The 16,074-nt window shown below is 41.7% G+C and overlaps 1 pseudogene; it reads left to right on the top strand.

The window, feature by feature from the left end:
- The first annotated feature begins 6,790 nt into the window (after positions 1-6,790).
- On the top strand, positions 6,791-8,896 carry LOC101120876 (protein artemis-like; annotated as a pseudogene).
- The last annotated feature ends 7,178 nt before the right edge of the window (positions 8,897-16,074 follow it).

Below are 16,074 nucleotides of genomic sequence, written 5' to 3'. Positions count from 1 at the left end.
GTGGCTTCCATTCTTCCCCTTGGCAATGATATTTTGCAGTTCCTCTCATCCTGAGACAGACTCTGTTTCCCCACCCTTTGAATCAGGACTGACCTTATATCCTATTTTTGGCCAAAAGAATGTGGTAAAGACCATGCGTTAGTTCTGAGTCTAGACCTCAAGAAGTCTTGATTGCCTCTATTCTTTTTCTCAGAACTTTGTCATTGCCATGAAAATAAACTGGGACCTGCCTGTTGGAGGATGAGTCACCATGTGCAAGCAGAGCTAAGGTGGGCGGTCAAAGTCATCCTAGACCAGTCTACCCACAGTCAGTACGCCAGCTGACCATAGGAGTGGGCCCAGCTGAGATCAGGCAGGTCTCATTCAGATCAGCAGAATTCAGGAGCATTCAGTTCAGTTCAGTTCAGTCACTCAGTTGTGTACAACTCTTTGTGACATCATGAACCGCAGCATGCCAGGCCTCCCTGTCCATCACCAACTCCCAGAGTCCACCCAAACCCATGTCCATCGAGTCGGTGATGCCATCCAACCATCTCATCCTCTGTCGTCCCCTTCTCCTCCTGCCCTCAATCTTTCCCAGCATCAGGGTCTTTTCAAATGATTCAGCTCTTCGCATCAGGTGGCCAAAGTATTGGAGTTTCAGCTTCAATATCAGTCCTTCCAGTGAACACCCAGGACTGATCTCCTTTAGGATGGACTGGTTGGATCTCCTTGCAGTCCAAGGGACTCTCAAGAGTCTTCTCCAACACCACAGTTCAAAAGCATCAATTCTTCAGCACTCAGCTTTCTTTATAGTCCAAATCTCACATCCATACATGACCACTGAAAAAACCATAGCCTTGACTACACGGACCTTTGTTAACAAAGTAATGTCTCTGCTTTTTAATGTGCTGTCTAGCTTGGTCATAACTTTCCTTCCAAGGAGTAAGCGTCTTTTAATTTCATGGCTGCAGTCACCATCTGCAGTGATTTTGGAACCCAGAAAAATAAAGTCAGCCTCTTGTTTCCACTGTTTCCCCATCTATTTCTCATGAAGTGATGGGACCGGATGCCATGATCTTCGTTTTCTGAATGTTGAGCTTTAAGCCAACTTTTTCACTCTCCTCTTTCACTTTCATCAAGAGGCTTTTTAGTTCTTCTTCACTTTCTGCCATAAGGGTGATGTCATCAGCATATCTGAGGTTATTGATATTTCTCCTAGCAATCTTGATTCCAGCTTGTGCTTCTTCCAGCCCAGCATTTCTCATGATGTACTCTGCATATAAGTTAAATAAGCAGGGTGACAATAGACAGCCTTGACGTACTCCTTTTCCTATTTGGAACCAGTCTGTTGTTTCATGTCCAGTTCTAACTGTTGCTTCCTGACCTGCATACAGGTTACTCAAGAGGCAGGTCAGGTGGTCTGGTATTCCCATCTCTTTCAGAATTGTCCACAGTTTCTTGTGATCCACACCGTCAAAGGCTTTGGCATAGTCAATAAAGCAGAAATAGATGTTTTCTGGAACTCTCCTGCTTTTTCCATGATCCAGTGGATGTTGGCAATTTGATCTCTGGTTTCTCTGCCTTTTCTGAAACCAACTTGAACATCTGGAAGTTCACAGTTCACGTATTGCTGAAGTCTGGCTTGGAGAATTTTGAGCATTACTTTACTAGCATGTGAGATGAGTGCAATTGTGTGGTAGTTTGAGCATTCTTTAGCATTGTCTTTCTTTGGGATTGGAATGAAAGCTGACCTTTTCCAGTCCTGTGCCCACTGCTGAGTTTTTCAAATTTGCTGACATATTGAATGCAGCATTTTCACAACATCATCTTTTAGGATTTGAAATAGCTCAACTGGAATTCCATCACCTTCATTAGCTTTGATCATAGTGATGCTTTGTAAGGCCCACTTGACTTCACATTCCAGGATGGCTGGCTCTAGGTGAGTGATCACACCATCATGATTATCTGGGTCATGAAGATCTTTTTTGTACAATTCTTCTGTGTGTTCTTGCCACCTCTTCTTAATATCTTCTGCTTCTGTTAGGTCCATACCATTTCTGTCCTTTATCGAGCCCATCTTTGGATGAAATGTTCCCTTGGTATCTCTAATTTTCTTGAAGAGCTCTCTAGTCTTTCTCATTCTGTTGTTTTCCTCTACTTCTTTGCATTGATCACTAAGGAAGCCTTTCTTATCTCTTCTTGCTATTCTTTGGAACTCTGCATTCAAATGGGTATATTTTTCCTTTTCTCTTTTGCTTTTTGCTTCCCTTCTTTTCACAGCTATTTGTAAGGCCTCCTCAGACAGCCATTTTGCTTTTTTGCATTTCTTTTTCTTGGGGATGGTCTTCATTCCTGTCTCCTGTACAATGTCACGAACCTCCATCCATAGTTCATCAGGCACTCTGTCTATCAGATCTAGTCTCTTAAATCTATTTCTCACTTCCAGTGTATAGTCATAAGGGATTTGATTTAGGTCATACCTGAATGGTCTAGTGGTTTCCCCCACTTTGTTCAATTTCAGTCTGAATTTGGCAGTAAGAAGTTCATGATCTGAGCCAGTCAGCTCCCGGTCTTGTTTTTGCTGACTGTATAGAGCTTCTTCATCTTTGGCTGCAAAGAATATAATCCATCTGATTTCAGCATCAACCATTTGGTGATGTCTATGTATAGAGTCTTCTCTTGTGTTTTTAGAAGAGGGTATTTGTTATGACCAGTGCATTCTCTTGGCAGAACTCTATTAGCCTTTGCCCTGCTTCATTCTGTACTCCAAGGCCAAATTTGCCTGTTACTCCAGGTGTTTCTTGACTTCCTACTTTGGCATTCCAGTCCCCTATAATGAAAAGGACATCTTTTTTGAGTGTTAGGTCTAGAAGGTCTTGTAAGTCTTCATAGAACTGTTCAGCTTTAGCTTCTTCAGTGTTATTGGTCAGGGCATAGACTTAGATTAACGTGATATTGAATGGTTTGCCTTGGAAATGAACGGAGATCATTCTGTCACTTTTGAGAGCATTAATAAGGTGTGTGTGTGTGTGTGTGTGTGTGCGTGAGTCACTCAGTCTTATCCGACTCTGTGACCCCATGGACTGTAACCCTCCAGGCTCCTCTGGCCATGGGATTCTCCAGACAAGAATACTGGAGTGGGTAGCCATTCCCTCCTCCAGGGGATCTTCGCTACCCAGGGACAGAACCTAGGTCTCCCACATTGCAGGCAGATTCTTTATGGTCTGAGCCACCAGGGAAGCCAGATAAAGCAGTTCTTTTTTTCAATTACTCGAGACTTCAATATACCATATGTTAGAAATGCATGACTCTGAATATTGAGTTGTGGCTGTTAATAGCTCTTAAAGAAATGATGACTTTTAATGTATCCTGATGAAAAGCATTCCTGGGAAAGGGCCAGGCTTATTTTACTTAGATTAACTCTGATTTACGTCACATGAACGTCTCAAATCTTAATGTTCCAGCAAGATAATCACATTCTTTTGCTCATTAAGTAGAAGGATATGATTTCAATTTGGCTTCTTCTTGGAGAGCAGAAAATTGCTGAAATGATACTAATGAACTGCTCACTGACTTACATGCCCTTAAAAATATCTCAATTATTTGTGTCAATCTCTTTTTTTTCCTTTGGCCTTTTTCCATGTGCATCTACTTGGCATGTTATACAAAGGGATGTCTCCCCCCAGAGAGGGAAGAGAATGTTCACCTGTTTTTAAAAGCTGCCATCAGGATCCTGACACAGGTGAAGATTTTTTCTCTCATCACTACATTATTTCCCTGAACAGATTGTAATTCCATCAGTTTTCCATGCTTATGGTCATGAATGCTTGGCATTACCACATCTTAACGTTAACAAAAAAGGAATTTCATGGTTCCAGTCTTCATTTGAAGACAAAGAAGGCATGAAGACCTCATTAGAAATATGGTGTTTCTCCTGTTGGCTCACACATGCTTTCCTTTGCTGTCTCTTTCCTTCGTGTTGATGCCAAAGGCAGACATTGCGCCCCTCCCTCTGTGCTCCCCTACCCATTCCCCCAAACTCCAATAGTAACAAGGAGGTCAGAATCTTTTCAGGAGCCAGTTGTTGTGATACCTACATATGGTGATACTTAAAAAGTCTAGATTCTTCTCCTCTTTCAGAATCAGAGAAGTAACCATTTATGGGGAAACTTAGGTAACATTTATAATAACATTTATTTCCCTTTGCATTTCCTAAACTACTAATATAGCTTTGAAATGAGATACATGCATATTTCTTCTTTCAAAATTTGAAATTGTAAATTATGATAAAACCTACTATATGAGGAAAGAACTCTGTCATGTGGGGAAGTCTGTTACTCCTTGAAGTTTTGTTGTTTTTTTTTTAATTCTCCTAGTTACTAGGTACAGAGAAGGCAATGGCAACCCACTCCAGTACTCTTGCCTGGAAAATCCCATGGGTGGAGGAGCCTGGTGGGCTGCAGTCCATGGGGTTGGGAGGAGTCGGACACGACTGAGCGACTTCACTTTCACTTTTCACCTTCATGCATTGGAGAAGGAAATGGCAACCCACTCTGGTGTTCTCGTCTGGAGAATCCCAGGGATGGGAGAGTCTGCTGGGCTGCCATCTATGGGGTCATACAGAGTCAGACGCGACTGAAGCGACTTAGCAGCAGCAGCAGTTGCTAGGTATATGACATTGGGCAGGTTATGTAACTTTTCTGTGCCTAAGTTTTCTCACATATAGAATGATAATAAAGTCATTCGTTGGTTTCCATGGGAGATTGGTTCCAGGACACACAAGTATACCAAAATCCATGGATGCTAAAGTCCCTTATATCAAATGCCTACAACCTATGCACATCCTCCCATATACTTTAAACCATCCCTTTATTACTTATACTATCTAATATAATGTAAACAGTATGTAAAATAGTTGCCAGTGCATGCAAATTTTGCTTTTTGGTACTTTCTGGAAGTTTCTTTTTTGTCCTGAATATTTTCAACCTGTAGTTGGTTGGATCCGTGGATATGGAACCCACAGATTTGGAGGGCCAAACTGTAGGAAAACCTACTTCACAAGATTGCTCCTTGAGGCTTAAATTTGCTCAGTTCAGTCCCTCAGTCATGTCTGACTCTCTGCGACCCCATGGACTGCAGCATGCCAGGCTTCCCTGTTCATGACCAAATCTGGAGCTTGCTCAACAAACTCATGTCCACTGAGTCAGAGATGCCATCCAACCATCTCGTCCTCTGTCTTCCCCTTCTCCTCCCACCTTCAATCTTTCCCAGCAACAGGGTCTTTTCCAATGAGTCAGTTCTTTGCATCAGGTGGCCAAAGTATTGGAGCTTCAGTTTCAGCATCAGTCCTTCCAATGTTAAGTTTGCTAACATCTGTGAAATGCGTAGGTCAGTACTTGGCACATGAAGCATTCATTGTTTCTAAATTATTTATACACACTTCTGTTTTAGAATTGTACTCTTCACAAAAACTTTCTCATAACCTCTTACAGGAATTTGATGTTTAACAGGTTACAAAGGGGTTTTTGTAGGGTTCTCAAAGCCCCAGGGATGTGAACAGAGCAGGGATTATCATGCCCATTTTATAGATGAGGAAAATTTAAACAGAATAATCATATGATCCAGCAATTTCACTTCTAGATATATACCCAAAAGAATTGAAAGCAAGAACTCAGCAGATATTTGTACAAAAAGGTGTATAGCAGCGTTAAGTCACAGTAATCAAAAGATAGAAGCAACCTAGATGCTCGTGATGCGTGACTGGGTAAACAGTGGGCTATTAAAATGAAAACAAACGCCTGCTCCTTCTTTCCTCTGATACTCTACAGAATAGCCCTTGACTTGCCTTTTTTCTGTAACCATTCTCTCTGGGTATATATAAGCAAATATATATATTTTGCTGGGGGAGGGGAGGAGAGACTACTTCTTTGAAAAGTGTGTGGGATTAATGGTACTATTCAATAACTCTCATTTTTCACTTGATATCCTGTCTTTAAATTCAAAGTAGATGTTTACCTTATTCTTTTTAATAGCTGTATAGTGTCCTATAACTTTCCCCTTTTCCTCCCCTTTCCCTTTTATTAAAAAAACCTTATTGAGTTATATTTTAGATATAAGAAAATACACCTATTTAAAATGTGCAGTTCATTGAATTTTGACAAATGTATGTAGCCTCCCTGCTAGTCAAGACATAGAATATTTTTATCACCTCCAAAGTTTCCCTCACAGATATTCTCTCAAGAATATGTATGTTCTTTTGTGAAATGACTGTCAGAGTTTTTGCCCATTTGAGAAATGGATTGCTGTCTTCTCCCTGAGTTTAAGTGTTCTTTGCATTTATTCTGGACACAAGCATTTTTTCAGGTATGTGTATTGTGAATACTTTTTCCTAGAAGTATGAGACTTGACCTTTCTCTTTCTTGACACTCTTTCTTGAACAATCAAAGCTTTTAAGTTTGTTAAAATTCAATTCGTATTTTTCTCTTATTGCTAGCGCTTTTCTTTCATGTTTAAGAAATCTTTTGGCAGATTTCCAGAAGTGTTAGCCATCAACACTGGCATGGGCTTCCATGCCCTGCTGGGTCGCCAGTCAGTGGGGATCAGCTGGCACTGTGAGCTCCTTCGAGGGGCAGCCTAACCATCTCCACTGACTGCTTGGGCAGGGAGAACCTGAGGGCCTGTGCCTACTTCCTGGCCCACCTCCACAAGGATCATATGAAAGCATTAAGAGGCCCTTCCTTGAAAAGAAGGTGGAAGTACAGATGAGGAAACTGAGAAATCAGAGAGGTTAAATAAGTTGTCCAAGATCATGAAGCCAGTAAGCGGCAGGACTCGGACTCCCCCCCAGCTTGAAGGTTTACTTACACTGTTCCCTGCTGCTAAAGGGTTGTTGTCAACCACCCCAAAGTACAGATTTGGGGGAGAAACAAATTATATTAACTGAAATTGAAACTCTACTACCCAGATTTCTTTCATCTGTGAAGCATCAAGTGAGAAGGGAGAGATTGTTGTGACTCTCTGACCAGCTGGTCCTTGCCCAGAATCAATTATGTTTATATCTCAGGGCAGTAACAGAACTGTCATACCAGGGGTATGTCAGACTGGCAAAAAGAGAAGCTGCCAGAACGGAGCTGTACTCTGAGGGCAGAGTACAAAACATCCAGAGTGTGTACAGAGACACTGGTTTCTGCCGTCCAAAATATTATCAAATTCCCAATCGAGGAGTGTCAGTAAGTGGAATGTTAGAGCTGGTTTGAAGCTGGGTGCTTGGTCTGTACCATATGGTATGGCTGAACTGCACAGCAGCTGATGAGTAGGGGTATTCACCAACCTTAGTGACGAGTTCAGAGTCTAGGTTCATCTGGATAATCTAGACATGTTTAGAAACATGCATGACATCCTTCATAGCCTCACCGACTTGATGGACATGAATCTGAGCAAACTCCAGGAGATAGTGAAGGACAGGGGAGCCTGGCGTGCTGCAGACCATGGGGTCGCAAAGAATTGGACATGACTTAGCAATTGAACGAAACCAATAATTCTTCATGATGTCATAGAAAACTGCAGCACTCAGATCCATGAATGTCAGCATTCAAAGGCAGAGGAATATTTTCAGTGGAATAAGTTATCCTGTGGACTTAACTTCCCAAAATAGAATTTCACTCCATACCACCAGCATTAAGCCATTCAGTATGTGGTTTGGAGAAAGAGCCAGAAAAACCAATGTCACTGTGAGGACTGAAGAGAGTTCTTACAGAGGTCTGCCCCACCCCACCCCCCGGCTTTTTTTAAAAAAATTCACTCCTCCTACAATGAGGTTAAAGACACTTTGAGCCACATTTGTCCTGTGAATGTAACCAAACTCAGGTTTCGCTGCTTCCCACTCAAAAGTCAGTACCCAAGGGGCAGTTGTAGGTAGAAAGGAAAATTATTTTTAATCAGAATGCCAGCAATCTGGGGAGAAGGCGAACTCTTGTTCCCCAAAAAATTACCCTCTGAACCAGATTCTGCTCAGTCATGAAAGTTTTTAAAGGGAAAAGGGGAATAATCTTGGTTAATCATTGAGACTGGGATTCAAAGTCAGCCATCTTCCACTGTGTGCAAGTTTGTTGACTCCTTGAGATCTTTCTTTAGATGTTATCTTGTTCACACAGTTGGTTCATGCAATTACTGAAAGAGGAAGCTAGGGGAGAGACCTGGCCATCTGTTAATTACTTAATGCTTCCTTTCTACTTCTTTGATCTGAGGAAAGAGCCAACAGGTTAGGCAAGGTATTGTGTGATAAAAAGAAAAGTGTGCCAGGGCTGGAGATGAGCAAAGCATGGGGGTACCTGGTTGAAAGTTAGTGACAATGTAGCTTCACTAAAGTAACCAGAAAGGGGGTTTCCTGCTGAGGGCAGTTTCCCGCAAAGAGCTGCTTATATCCAGATAAGTGAATGACATATCCAAATGTCATTCTAGCAGGCGCAGTTATAGATGAAGTTAAAGAAATCTTAAAGCCTTCATGCCAGTCTTCCCAAGGGATGGAGCCAAAGTGTAAACCACTCGGAAAATTGAAGTGAGCTAGAACAATTCACGTGGGCTTTCCAGGTGACTCAGTGGTAAAGAATCTGCTTGCCAAGTCAGGAGACTCAGGAGGTGTGGGTTCGATCCCTGGATCATGAAGATTTCCTAAAGAAGGAAATGGCAACCCACTCCAGTATTCTTCCCTGGAAAATCCCATGGACCGAGGAGCCTGGCAGGCTACAGGCCACGGGGTTGTGAAGAGTCAGGCATGACTGAGTAACTGAGCTCACAGAACAATTCGAGTGGGCTTAGGAGGGTGACAGTGACCTCTTTGATGATCCTCTCCCATTATGTTAAAGGCACAAGTTTCCAAACCAGCAAACTCTTCACCCTGAGCTATTTCCCATGATGACTGCAATATCATAAAACTAGCCTGACAAACTGAGAAAGCACAGGAAAAGCAGAAAGAATGCCAACCTCTCTTTGGGCAAATGTTATAGATTGTGAAGAATCCATGAGTGAGAGTGAAGAATTAGAAATCCCAGTTTCATCTCAAGGATTTTCCTTTAGATTGCTTTGAATTATACAGATCAGTTTGTGGAAAACAGACATTTCAATAATATTGAATCTTCCAATCCGTAAACATTTTAGTCTTCTTTCATTTCTGCCAGTTCCATTCTTTGTTGGTTTGTTTTTACTCTACTGTTCCTAACTTATTTTGTTAGATTTATCCCTAAGTAGTTCATATTTTTGATGCCTTTATACATGATGTATTTAATAATACAAAATCATTTTCCCCCTTGCTTTCAGCATTTAAAAAATGCCATTCTGTTATTGTTTGGCTTGAGATCTTCATTCTTCTAAAGGTGGTGTCTCTTCCTCTCTGACTGCTTTTAAGATAGTCTCTTTATGATTGGTTTTCAGCAATTTAATTAAGATATGCCTTGAGGGGTGCTGCATATCCGTTCTGTCAGGTCACAGCACTCTCGGGAACTCACACGTCTCCGAGCACTGTGCAGACTTCTGTAGCTGTTCAGCTGACAGCTCTCCAGCACTTGTTCTTTGCCTGAGTCCCACCTGTGTGTGTATGGCTTAATATCAATATTCAAAGGCTCACCGCACTCTACGCAGGTTTATAGAGTTCTTTCACTGTGTAGCTCTCTTTTCAGTACTTCTCCTCACAAATTCTGGTTGTCTCAGCATCTCTGAAATCTGACCTCCGTCTCCTCTGTTCCATGAAACTATCATACTCTGGTTTCGCCGTATCCGCTCTGAGATTTGGAAAATGCCAGTGGAAAGAAATCTGGGGTAATCATCGTGCTTAGCCCACAGCCCTGAGCTAACTCTCATCTAGTGTGTGAACATAGTTGTTCCATTTATTTGTTCAGTTTTCATGGCAGTTTATAAGAGGGTTAGTCCAATATTTTCCTTCCATTTAAAATATCAAAGAAGAAGGAAATTTTCCTTACCCCCATGATTTGTTGGTAGGATGGCTATATACTTTGTTATATATATAATTTATTGTCTAAATCTGAGATCTTTCGAGAGTTAAAGAGTATTCTTAGTAATACATGGACCCAAGGGGGTCCTTAGGTTACTAAGATTCTGAATATAGATGCAGTGGGCCCTTCATACCCTTGGGTTCCACATTTGTGGGTTCAACCAATTGCTGCTTGAAATATTCCAAAAAGAAAAAAAAAATCCGAAGAAGCTCTAAAAAGCAAAGCTTGAATTTGCCATACAGCAGCAACTATTTACATAAATATTTACATTTTATTCACAACTTTTACACAGCATTTACATTGTATTAGGTATTATAGGTAATCTAGGGATGATTTACAGAGAAGGCGATGGCACCCCAATCCAGTACTCTTGCCTGGAAAATCCCATGGATGGAGGAGCCTGGTAGGCTGCAGTCCATAGAGTCTCGAAGAGTCGGACACGACTGAGCAACTTCCCTTTCACTTTTCACTTTCATGCGTTGGAGAAGGAAATGGCAACCCACTCCAGTGTTCTTGCCTGGAGAATCCCAGGGACGGTGGAGCCTGGTAGCTACCGTCTATGGGGTCACACAGAGTCGGACACGACTGAAGTGACTTAGCAGCAGCAGCAGCAGGGATGATTTAAAGTTTTCAGGAAGATGTACATAGATTATATGCAAATACTATACCATTTTTTATAAGGGACTTGAGGATCTTCAAATTTTGGTATCTGTGAGGGGTCCTGATACCAATCCCTCCCGGATACCGAGGGATGGCTATATAGCATATTCTCTTAAATGCCTGCTCTCAAAATGAGCTCAGTTAGCTTCCGTGCATAATGGAAGTCTAGGGACAGCATACCATTATAGGAACAAATGAGCACCACATTTCTTTGGTTTAACTCTCCAGAGAATCTTGAAAGCCTCTAATAATATTATTATTTGGGGGAGGAGCTTATTTTTCCTACTATATTTCAAAAAATATGAGTCTTAAAAGGGGTGCAAAGTTATAGACTGAAGTGCCAGTCAGGTGTTATATCAACCTTTTCATGTGTGAAACTCAGGATTGTTACAGACAACAGCTGCAGATGATACAAAGACCAACAAAAATCTCTTAATGGTGGAGTTGGTGATGGCATAATGAAAAGAATGCTGCATATAACTTCTAGAACATTGCCAGTTATTTGAAATAAGGCCTTTAACAAGTTACTATACCTGTTTCAACTTCAAAGGCTTCATCTGTAAGTACCAACCTATTGATTTCCTGTTACTTACATATTTCTTACCAAATGCCTAGGGTTGATGACTCCAGATAGAGGTGGCTGACTAAGCCTAATAGCGACTACCCTGCATTGCAGGTTTGCTACATGCCAGGCTTCTGCTAAGTGTGTCACTTGCATTATTTCATTTAACACTTAAAACAACCCAGAAAGGTAGGAATATTTTGAGTTTAGCAATGAGGATACTGAGGCTCAGAGGAGGATGAGGGAGTTAAAGTCACATGGGTCACATAACTATTAAGAGCAGAATCCAGGAAGTGTCCATTTGTGCAAATACCAGGGGCTTATCCTTTCCATGTCCTCCTTCCCAAGGACATTGCCTTTGTGGCACGAATATTAACACACAGGAGAAAGGCAAATGAGGAAGAGGCCAAGGAGTGCCTTTCTTACTGAAGAGAAGCGCTGGTTTGGAATGCTGTACTACCAACAGCACAATTGCTTGACCTCTCTGGACATCAATTTCTTTTTTTTTTTTTTAACATTTATTTGGCTGTGCTGGGTCTTAGTTGTGGCATGTGGGATCTAGTTCCCTGACCAGGGACTGAACCCAGGCCCCCTGCATTGGGAGCATGAAGTCTTAGCCATTGGACCACCTGGGAAGTCCCTGGACATCAGTTTCTTAATATGCCAAATGAGAGCACGGGATTAGATGAGCCCTTGTGAAAATTATTTTCTATGTTTCAATAGTTTCACCTTTCCATGAAGCTAAGTCTTAAAAACTCAGTTTCTGAATCCCCAAAACTTCTCAAGGCTTCCTACTTCACAACGCTTATCTTACATGCCACCAGGGGGCGCTATGCAGGAAAGATGAGCCAGGTTATCGTTCGCCAAGAAAACCCCTGCTAGGATTTTTCTAACTCTCCCAGGAAAACCTAAGGCTTTCCTCAGACTTAGAAGCATGGCTTCTGCAGAACAGATGCTTGATAAATATTTGCTGATGATAAGGAGGAACAGACCGGGTGAAGACATGGAGGAGAAATCCAGAGAGCTGGGTTCTGAGTGCTCACCCTGTTGCCAAGAAGCTCTGAGATAGTCACACAGTCCCGCAGGGCTTTGGTAACTTTTTCTGTAAAAGGAGAATAATGGGGTTACTGGGGGAAATGAAATCATGTATCCAAAAGCACCTTGAGGGGAACTTCCCTGGTGGTCCAGTGGCTGAAATTCCATGCTCCCGATACAGGAGGCCCAGGTTCAATCCCTGGTCAGGGAACTAGATCCCACACACCACAACTAAGACCTGGCACAGCCAAATGATAAATAAATATATATTTTTTAAAGTTAATAAAAACACCTTGAAAAGTATAAAGTATTGTATAAATATGTTATTGTTTATTCACTAAGTTGTATCTGATTCTTGCGACCCCCACGGACTGTAGACTGCCAGGCTCCTCTGTCCATGGGATTCTCCAGGCAAGAGTACTGAAGTGGGTTGCCGTTTCCTCCCCCAGGAGATCTTCCCGACCCATGGACTGAACCCATGTCTCCTGCTACTGAGCCACCGGGGAAGCCATATAAATATGACAAGGAAAGAAATGTCCCTATGAACACAAACCCCAGAACACTCTACTCACCGGCACATTATCCTCCTTAGTAAATGTTGCCCCCACGCCCTGACACCATGCACTTCTTGCCAAGGGCTTCCTCGTGTGTATGCCTGCTTCTCTTTCCTGATGTCGATGCAGAGACAATTTTTAGCCTAGTTAGGGTCGCTAAGAGTCAGGCATGACTGAGCGACTTCACTTGCACTTTTCACTTTCATGAACTGGCGAAGGAAATAGCAACCCACTCCAGTGTTCTTGCCTGGGGAATCTCAGGGATGGGGGAGCCTGGTGGGCTGCTGTCTATGGGGTTGCTGAGTCGGGCATGACTGAGCGACTTCACTTTCACTTTTTACTTTCATGCATTAGAGAAGGAAATGGCAGCCTACTCCAGTGTTCTTGCCTGGAGAATCCCAGGGACAGAGGAGCTTAGTGGGCTGCTGTCTATGGGGTCGCACAGAGTCGGACACGACTGAAGCGACTTAGCAGCAGCAGCAGCGGCACATTCCTGGACATAGGGGCTACTCATGGGGCAGCTGGTTGTTGTATGTCCTGGTTGGGCCTGAGATGTATCCAAATTCTTGCTGTGATAGGGAATTATATACACCCTTGGTGTGTTTTTTTAATCCATTCAGTCTCTGGCATTCAACACGCACCCAGAGATCTCTCTGGAAAAACTGGGGAAACTGGTTTGATTCACACCCACTGGGTCTTCCATGAGTCCTTGATAAATTACATGTTCCTGCATGGCACCTCTTACTTCATTTCCAATTTAGCAAGAAGTGAATCTTAAAATTTAGAAATATGTAACTCATAAATATGCTTTCAGTACTTTCTAGCCCCCAAACACAAATCTCTGCGCTTTTGCTGTCCTGAAATATATTCTGCTGAGATGATATTTTCCTCTTACTCTTCTAGACTGCCCCACATAGATTAATCTTCTTCAACACCTTTAGAGTCAGACCATTCCTGGAATCCCCAAACTCCAATGTTTTCCCACTTCCCATTAAAAAGCAGTCAAGTTCCTCCAGAGCCCATGATGTCTACCCATCTCCGTTTGCAGCCCACGCTGCTTCTGTGTCTGTTAGCTGCACTGCAGTCCACCTGCGGTTGCCTCTGACTTATGCACATACTCCAGACTCTCCTGCCTCTGCCCCGGTCTTTCCACTCCTACCTGCATATGGCCAAGGCCTGCCTGTTCTTCCAGCCAGAGTTTAAATACCAGCTTTTTCTGTGGAGTGAGTTCTCCTTCTCAACTCTCAGTTGGTACTATCTGCTCTGGGGAGCCATGGCTTTCTTCTCCTTGTGTCGGATTTATCTTTGTATACCCACAGTATCAGCACATGATAGATGCCCTATAAATATTCGCTAGGCAGCACAGATGAATGGAATTAATCTAAAGAGCCTTTATGGAGTATCCCATTAAGCTATGTATCAATCCAAAAATTAAAGGTTGTCTTTTCTTTAAAAGTAGTTATTTATAGCCATTTCTACTGTCTTAGTTCCACAGCTGACCCCTTGCTGAGTTCTCTGCCTGTTTTTGCTTTTTTCCACATTAAATTTACAGTTTACATCAAGCTCGATCTTTTTTCCCTGTTCCCACTGTTCTCATGTCTCTTTACAATGTATGCAATTACATGAGCTGCCTTAGAGAGTGAGATCTGGTTTTAAATCTTGTGATTAACCTTTCACATTAGGAGATTGCCAGCTCCAAATTTCTCCTGCACTTCTCTTGTTTTGCTTTGGACTAATTTCTCTATTTCATCTCTTTTGTTTTGTGTTACTTTGTAACTCGATTCTTGGCTGCATCCGACCAGCTTAGGAGAATTTCTTGCCTTGCTACGTTTTATAGAATGACTCGTTTGCATAAAATCAAACAAATCTATACATGTTGAAAAACACGCTGCATAAATCTGTCTGGTAAGAGTTTCCAGGTGGTTGCCAGACTTGCAAAGTTCTTGTTATTCTGATATTTTGAACACAGGATCTTAGGAGATGTTTTGAAATTTTACTGAAAATGCAAATTCCATGTATTTGCACATGGAAAATTTTCCTAAATAGATAGCTACTTAGCTTTAAATTGGAACATGAAATTGGAAATCTTTTCAAATTCATAAAATGCTGAGTTTTTGGTCTATATCTGTTGAATTCTTATTTTTATCCAATTTTTTTAATTATAAAAAGAAAAAACCCTTTAGAGTTTAGAAGGCCACTTTTGTGTTTATAGTGCAGTAGAAAAGTTTTTTTGCCACTGACCCAGCAAAAATGATAAAGATGTGTATTTTTAAAAATACATACACATGATATATTCCTTCAGGAAATGAATAATATATGAGTAAACAAGATATTTGACTTTTTAAAGTCTTTTTCTTAAGATTCTTGCAATAACTTCCAAGAATACTTGATTTCCTGGCAGTCTGAATACAACTAACATGAACAATCAGTATTTAGACCTACGAAAGAGGTTCATTTATAGTAATTGGTTATAGACAACAGCCTAGGGTAAAGTTAATTCCAACCTTATCTGAAACCCCTGATAGTGTTAAAATGGATGTCTAATGTGTTATTAGTGATATTTCATCTGAGGACCTTATCAAGTTGCACACAGCAAAGCCCTTGTCATTATTTTTTACTCTCCCAAAGTGACACTTTAATGAAATGTGCCAGCACCCCAGTGTTAGGATATGTTTCATTAATACCCAGCACTTTTGTTCTATGCTTTACATTTGGAAACAGATTTAAGTATTAAGTGCCTCTAATGTCTGCAGCCAGGGAATCCTTTCCGAATTTGTAACAGTGACCAGAACAGACCGCACTACACTCTCCAAATGGTGCAGTTTTGCATTTGAATGTCTGAATTATCCCGGTTTCTTAGAGACGCCCGCAACGCCAACATCTTAAATCCTCAAAATACTGTCCGCTTCATTGAATGCTCGTGAATCTAAGCATATGTGTAATTATTCTGTAATTCTCCCCAAAATGTGGTTCCTTGGAAATGCATACTAGGTTTCTCCCATTGTAAATGCAATGACTATTTCTTTGTGGCCACTTCTTTAAATACGGTAACAAGCAAGTCTGTGTGTCTGGGTGAACCGCCTTGATAATGATGATTTCTTCCCAAGCTCTCCTTGGGACACCCATTGGAGAAAATGTGCCCTGCATTTGTGTAAGAGCTGGGACCCTGATCACAAAAAGACCACTTAAGATGGTGTACATTACAACTAGAGGATTTCTTGCCAGAAACAGGCCTAATGTCACTCACAATGGCCTTAGAAATCGTCTCAGAGAG

This window comes from Ovis aries, chromosome 21 (genome assembly GCF_016772045.2).
Source record: "Ovis aries strain OAR_USU_Benz2616 breed Rambouillet chromosome 21, ARS-UI_Ramb_v3.0, whole genome shotgun sequence".
Classification (NCBI taxonomy): Eukaryota; Metazoa; Chordata; class Mammalia; order Artiodactyla; family Bovidae; genus Ovis; species Ovis aries.
The sequence above is the reverse complement of the archived record's forward strand: the minus strand, read 5'-3'. Positions and strand labels throughout refer to the sequence as shown.